Source organism: Astyanax mexicanus, chromosome 6 (assembly GCF_023375975.1).
Source record: "Astyanax mexicanus isolate ESR-SI-001 chromosome 6, AstMex3_surface, whole genome shotgun sequence".
Classification (NCBI taxonomy): Eukaryota; Metazoa; Chordata; class Actinopteri; order Characiformes; family Acestrorhamphidae; genus Astyanax; species Astyanax mexicanus.
In genome coordinates, this window is record NC_064413.1 from 8,037,118 (window position 1) to 8,044,771 (window position 7,654).

Genomic DNA, 7,654 nt, shown 5'->3' on the forward strand with positions numbered 1-7,654 from the left:
GCTTAAATTCACATGTAAATCTAGTGAACTTTGTAGGATATTCATTAAGTGAGTTAGAACTAGTCAAAAGGTGTCTACATGTTATTGGTATTGATCAGGTGGCTTCAACCAGAATGTTCACAAAGTGGTATTCAGATTGACCTTTGAACCTTTGCAGAACAAGCTGAAATGTTTGACCAAACAAAGTTTAAATTAACACAAAGGAGGGAATGTTCTGACATTACATGTAATTACGAAGTTATTATAAATCTAGTTCTGAATTAAATGGCTCTTCATCAAGCACCAACTAGCACAATGGTGCCTACTAGAGCATAGGATGGTGATGTGTAAGAAGGTCTAACACAATTGGAGACATTCTGTCACATTTAAAATGATCAAAAGTCTTTCACCTGTTATTAATGTTGAGAAGAGGCACAAAGGAGTGAATGTTCTGATATGACATGTAATGTCAAGTTATTCTTAATCTAGTTCTGTATTAAATGGCGCTTCATCAGAGTGATATTGTACAGAGGTCTTTAACATTGTGAGATTACAGCAAATACTGCAGAGTTACAGCAATTTAGGTTAGAAATTCCAAGGACGCACAGATTGCTTGATGCCTGGAGAGTATTGTATGTGAAATTTTCACAAATGTTTTTAATGAACATTTACCTAGAGACTCTACAGTGTGCAGCAAGACTGAAATGGAGGTGATAGGCCAAATATCCAGAGAGTAGTTTCAATATAGCTATTTTCAAACAATTAGCAATTATGAATGAACAAAGCACTTTTTAAACATAGTTGTATTGAGAAATTTGTCAGAGCCACTGTACTAAATATGGCAAAAACAATTAGATGTCAAAATAGTACAGCATGATTGACATATACTCGTTTTTTTGGAACAGCGCCCCCCAGTGGGCGGATTGTTTCAGCACTTTGCAGGTCACTACAGTGTCTCCACCTGAACATAACTGCCAAATATCATCCAGATTGGGCAACATTCAGCCTGCCAAAATGTCTGCTGAATGCTGATTGGCTGATGGTGTTCAGCCATGTTGATTGATTAAGTTGCCCTTTGAACATCCTTTAGAGGCTGTATGATAGATTCTGCATGCAAACTTGCTAGGTTGCACGGTTGCTGAGAAACAGTGCTCCAAATTTACCTCTTGAAGTGAATGGGGCATATATCCGGAAGGACTAATTTGCATATGGCGGCCATATTGTTTACATATTTCAACTTTTTCTTAATGAATATTGAAGCGCATGCTCTCACGAGTGTTTTGATACCAAACATGCCAGGATTGGTCAAAATTCCTAGGACTAGTTTGCAAAAGTAGGTTTTGCATATTATGCAAATTAGCACAAAATCTATATAGACGGAAGTGCATGGTCCAAATTGGAAAGTTGTTGGTATTGACCCAAGGAATCCATCAAAAAAAGAATTTTGAATGTAGGTCTTATGGTTTTTGAGTTATTGAGAAAATTGTGAAAAATGAATTTCCTTGTTTATAGCGCCACCACTTGACCAATTTTTGTTGTCCACCGAGATGCACTGATCCTACATCTACCTACCAAGTTTCATTTCTCTATGACTTACGGTTTAGGCTGAACAACTGTTTTTACAGGAGAAAAAGAATAATAATAATAATATTAATAATAATAATAATAATAAGAAAAATCTTAGCAAAAACAATAGGGTTCTACGCACCTTCGGTGCTTGAACCCTAATAATACAATACAACCATATTGAGAGCATCAGTTGTGAAGTTGTGAAGAGGTAGAACTGGTATTCAGTGAATAGCTCTATTTGAGTAATGCTCTAATGCATATTATGGCGATCTCTTTTCTGAACTAAGTAAAGAAAAAAATTACTTTAAAAAATGAAGGTCAGTCGTGCAGAAAATTTCAAGAATCCTTAAGCACAGTTGCAAAGGCCATGAAAAATATTATGATGAAACTGGCTCTCATCAGGACCGCCTAAAAAAAAGGAAGAGCAAGTGTTACCTCTGTTGCACTAGATACGTTGTCCAAAAAATGCAAGAATATTTTTAAAAATCCAGAAAACGACCAAAGAAAATATATTCGCATCAACTTGAACTTCTTTATATTTATAATCATTTTTGTTGGATATTGATAATCTTCGTTCCTGTTTCAGGTCCATTGATGTCATCTGCAAGTCTGGAAACGAACGTGTGTCGAAGCGTAGCAGCACATATTCAGTTTCAGTCTAAGCGGAACAAAGACAGTTTATATGAGAGTGTTTTCAGCGAGGGCCCTCGGGGATCTGAAACAAGCCTGTCTTTATATTTCCATCAGTCATTTCTGTTTGAACTTGCCTACTTGAACTTGAACACTTTGAAGAATTGTGTGTCTTTTTTTGTTGGTTTTTAACCAGCTTTGAAAGACATCTTATGAAGTATCTATAAAACACAACTGAGAAAAAACAAGGGTTTAATCATAAAATCATTAGTATTACTGTCAGGATGCGTTTGAAGCTGAGGTGTTTTCTATTCATCCTCGCTCCCTGTACTGAAATCAAAGTTTGAGGCGCTAAAGTTTTCTTTAATTTCTTCAGTTTTAAGGCTAAACAGCATACCGTGTCCAACAAAATTGAATTCACCCCTCTGCAGATGTTTTATTATACAGGGGTTGGGCAATGAATCTGAAACACCTGTCATTTTAGTGTGGGAGGTTTCATGGCTAAATTGGAGCAGCTTGGTGTTCAATCTTCATTAATTGCACATTGCACCAGTAAGAGCAGAGTGTGAATGTTCAATTAGCAGGGTAAATAAATATTGCAATGCACACAACATTATGGGTGACATACCAGAGTTCAAAAGAGGACAAACTGTTGGTGCACGTCTTGCTGGATCACCTGTGACCAAGACAGCAAGTCTTTGTGATGTATCAAGAGCCACGGTATCCAAGGTAATGTCAGTATACCAACAAGAAGGACGAACCACATCCAACAGGATTAACTGTGGACGCTGTAAGAGGAAGCTGTCTGAAAGGGATGTTCGGGTGCTAAACCGGATTGTCTCCAAAAAAACATAAAACCACGGCTGATCAAATCACGGCAGAATTCAATGTGCACCTCAACTCTCCTGTTTCCACCAGAACTGTCCGTCACCACAATAAATTATTGTGGTCTAAAACTAGGTTATAGTTTCATTGTTTAATCCCTGTATGTCTTTACAGGACAGCACTATAGAAATTAAACTTGAATATAATTCAGAGAACGCCAGTGTACAGCCTGTATAGCAGTATGGATTTAGTGCCCTCTGAAAATAAACAAACACACAGCCAATTATGTTTTGTCCCGCCCTGGTTTCAAGTGATTTGTTAGAGATACAAACATCAGGGCTGGTAAATTTGGTATTTTGGGTACAATTCTCTTATACTAGCCACTAGATATTTAACGTGGCACTTCATGGCAAAGACCTCTCTGAGGATGTTATAAACACAATTGTTGCTTTGCATAAAGTTGGTATAGACCAGTGGTTCTCAAACTGTGGTACGTGTGGTACCACTGGTGGTACATAAAGCACCCCAAGGTGGTACACTACCAAACGTTTTTAATGTATCGAAAACAAAAGATTATACAAGCAAATGCATGTGGATACCAGGGAGATGTGCAAATCCTTGGATCTTAAGTATTTGCCTGATTTCATTGGAGACAATGACATGCTGTCACTGTTGAATAAAAACTTTCCCCAAATGTCATGACTTTAAAAAGTAATTTAGCAAATTAATTTATTATGTTTCACACTGACATCAAAATATCCAACAGCGTTATTACACATTGCGATTTTTTGCCTATATGGTTCACTCCTAGTTTGCTTTTAGGTGGTACTTTGACTTTTTAGCATAATTTTGGGTAATACATGGTCTAAAATGTTTAAGAACCACTCGCCTAGACCATAAGAAGATTGCTAAGACCCTGAAAACCATTATTATGTAACATGTTTTCAGAACATTTCTGGAACGTTATTTCTGTAACATTAGAGGCTGATCTTTCTAAAACCTTTTTAAAATATTGTTTAAACGTTCTTATAACCTATAGGGTTATGTTCTCATCTGGAAGCAGCTTCCAGCTAAATGCTACATGGTAGTTCCTCCACTGTTAACCTTATGCTTGTTCCTGTAATAAATAATACAGTATTCCCTGCTCCTTTTACCCTTCCTCTCGTTTCATGCTGCCTCACGAGAACGTTTTAAACTCTGCTGGGCCTCAGCCAGAACATTCCTCTCCTCCTCGCCCTCAGACACGTCACAGCATTACCGTAACAGTGCAGTCACTACCGGGAATCTACCACAGATTTGTAATCCAGAAAAAAAACACACACCCATTCACAAATCTGGCAAACTTAAGTAAGATTTCTTGAAATAAGCTAAATATCTAAATATCCTTAAAGTAAGACTTGACTCAAGTAAAATCCCTGATTTTCTATCTTAAATTTGGACACAAGAATCAGTATAAATTGACTGGTGACTTTGAGTTTAAGTTTGAGCTTAAAATGACTTAAAATCAGCAAAATAGTCTTACACTTGCAATGCTTAGTAAGACAAAACATCTAAACAGGAAGAAAAAAAGAAAAAGAAAGATTTATTCCCTTTTGTTCCAAGTTCTGACTGTTATATTTCAACTGCTCGCAGATAAACTTGATAAAAACACCAACATTGATTATATGACAAAGGACAACACTAGTTTTGTATTTATTGAGATAAAACACAAAATTATACACATGTATATATATATATATATATATATATATATATATATATATATATATATATATATATATATATATATATATATATATATACCCCTTACTTTTTCACATATTGTAACTTTACAACCACAATTTTAAATGTATTTTAAGTGATAGACAAACACAAAGTATTGCATTAATGTGTGAAGTGGAATAAAAATTATGTTTTTCAAAATTTGTATCAAAAAAAAAAAATCTAAAAAGTGTGATGTGCAAAAGTATTTACTATTCACAAGTATGCATTTACTCTCAACCCCCTAAATAAAATCCAGTGCAGTTAATTGCCTTCAGAAATCACTGAATAAGTTAATATGAGTCCAGCTGTGTGTAATTTAGTCTCAGTATAAATACAGCTATTCTGTCAAGACCCAATAACTCACCAGACATGTCAGATATAAAGTTGTGAAAAAGTTTAAAGCAGGGTTAGGTTATAAAAACATGTACCAAGTGTTAGGTATCCCAAAGACCACTGTTCTACAATCCATCATCCAAAAATGGAAAATTTATTCTACACCTGCAAACCTACCAAGACATGTCCATGGCCCACCCAAACTGACAGATCGAACAAGGAGAGCACTGATCACAGAAGCAGCCAAGAGACCCATGGTCACTCTGGAGGAGCTGCAGAAATCCACAGCTCAGGTGTAGGAATCTTTTGAATCTTTCCACAAATCTGGCCTTAATGGAAGAGTGTCAAGAAGAAAGCCACTGTTGAAAGAAAGACATAAGAAGTGCTGTTTGTACAGCAAACATGTGGAAGCAGGTGCCGTGGTCAGATCAGATCAAAGCTTACAAAGTGCTTTGTGTGGCAGGAAAGTAACACAGCTCATCACCCGGAACACCCCATCCCCACTGTCAAACATGGTGGTGGCAGCATCATGCTGTACAGATGCTTTTCTTCAGCAGGGACAGGGAAGTTGGTCAGAGAAAATATGGATAGAGATAAATACAGGGCAATCCTGGAAGAAAACCTGTTGGAGGCTGCAGAAGACTTGAGACTGGGAAAGAGATACAAAACAGTGACTCTAAACATACAGCCAGAGCTACAGTGGAATGGTTTAGATTAAAGAATATTCATGTGTTAGAATGGCCCAGTCTGGCCCAGTCATTGAGCTTCTGTGGAAAGACATATCAATTACTGTTCACAGACGCTCTCCATCCAACCTGGCTGAGCTTGAGCTGTTTTATAAAGAAGAATGGTCAAAAATCTCAGTCTCTACATGCGCAAAGCTGGTAGAGACAAACCCCAAAGCACTTACAGTTGTAATTACGATCAGCAACTGGCAGCCAATGGATCTCAATGAGCCATGGAGTGACGTGCCTGTTTTGGCTGTTTTGGTGAGTATGTGGGTTGTGCCATCTGCCAATGCCAAATTTGATTTAAGTGACTTTGAACATGGCATGGTTGTTGGTGCCACACGGGCTGGTCTACTGGGATTTTCACGCACAACCAGTGAGCTGCAGTTCTGTGAGCGCAAATGCCCACAAATATTGATGTCAGATGAGAATGGCCAGACTGGTTCGAGCTAATACACATGTGTCAAACACAAGGCCCGCGGGCCAAATGTGGCCCGCCACGTCTTTTTATGTGGCCCGCGAGAGCTTGTAAGATCTTAGTGTCTATAATAAATAAGTCAGAAGCGTTCTTTGACCAAAAAATACATTTCCCACAATGCTTGTCGATTGTATTACCCGCAAAGTTACGGCTTACTGCCACTACACGGCAGTGTAGTCATTGATGTGGAAACCCTGCCGGAGGGAAGGTGTAACTTCGCGGGTGGAATTGAGACATAAATGTTTATCCCATAATGTCCAGAAAAAGAGAAGTTGATGCAGACGGACGGCTGTGCTTCAAGGCGAAAGACCGGTATGCCTTTTGTGTTACGAAGAGTGTTACTGACCAAAATAAACGCTTTTTAGGAGAGATATAAGTTCTGTGTAAATATTTATAAGACAATAGCTGACAAAATCTGTTTTAATGACGTTAATAAACATCACTGGGACAGCGCTAGTCGCAGTTTCACCGCAGCAAAGTACGAGGACGTGAATCACTTATCTAACCAGCCTTTACTAATTTCTGCCCTCAATAACCCTTTCAATAACCTCCAATAGCCTTTAATAGTCTTCAGTAGCCTTCAACAGTCTAACCTTGCAGCCGTGGTGTGTCCACTAAACTCCGTAGTTATAAACATCCTGAGGTTAGCAGCGCGATAACTGACCTGTTTATAATGTAATCCCAGCAGTGACTCATGCTCTAAACGGCTGCTGTTAGGTGATTGGGCTGAAAGATGAACTGTAGAGAGCTGTATTATTCGGTTACAAAAATCTTTATTTCATACACAGAAGAACTTAAAAATTTTAAAAACGCTCCAGACTGGCTGAGCTGAGCCCTGTAGCCCGTGGCTGGGCTGTAGCTCTGACTCAGTAAAGACTGCGGACTTGTGGTGCTGCTGCTGCAGCTCCCACTAGTGGTTGGATGAGGAACTGCTAAATCTGAGGAAATGCTATGTTCTTAACAGCTCACAATTTGATTTTATATTTATTAAGCCTTATTTCAGTTAATAATTTCAAAGTTAATATAACTTGATGTCATGTCATTTCTATTCACTTGAATAGTTTGGTTCTTGATTGATGGAGTTTTTGGATTTCATGACATGACAAATTAAAAGGATTTATGTTAATAGAGCAACAAGCAAACATTTTTTCCATGCAACTGTAATATTTGATTGAATAAATAATATATTGAGAGTTATTTAACATTAAGGAGTAATTACATTCATTTACATATATTACATTTGGTTACATTTTATTACATTTATAAGTTACATCTGGCCCTCGGAGGACAGCCAATATGCCAATGTGGCCCTCGGCCAAAATGAGTTTGACACCCCTGAGCTAATAGA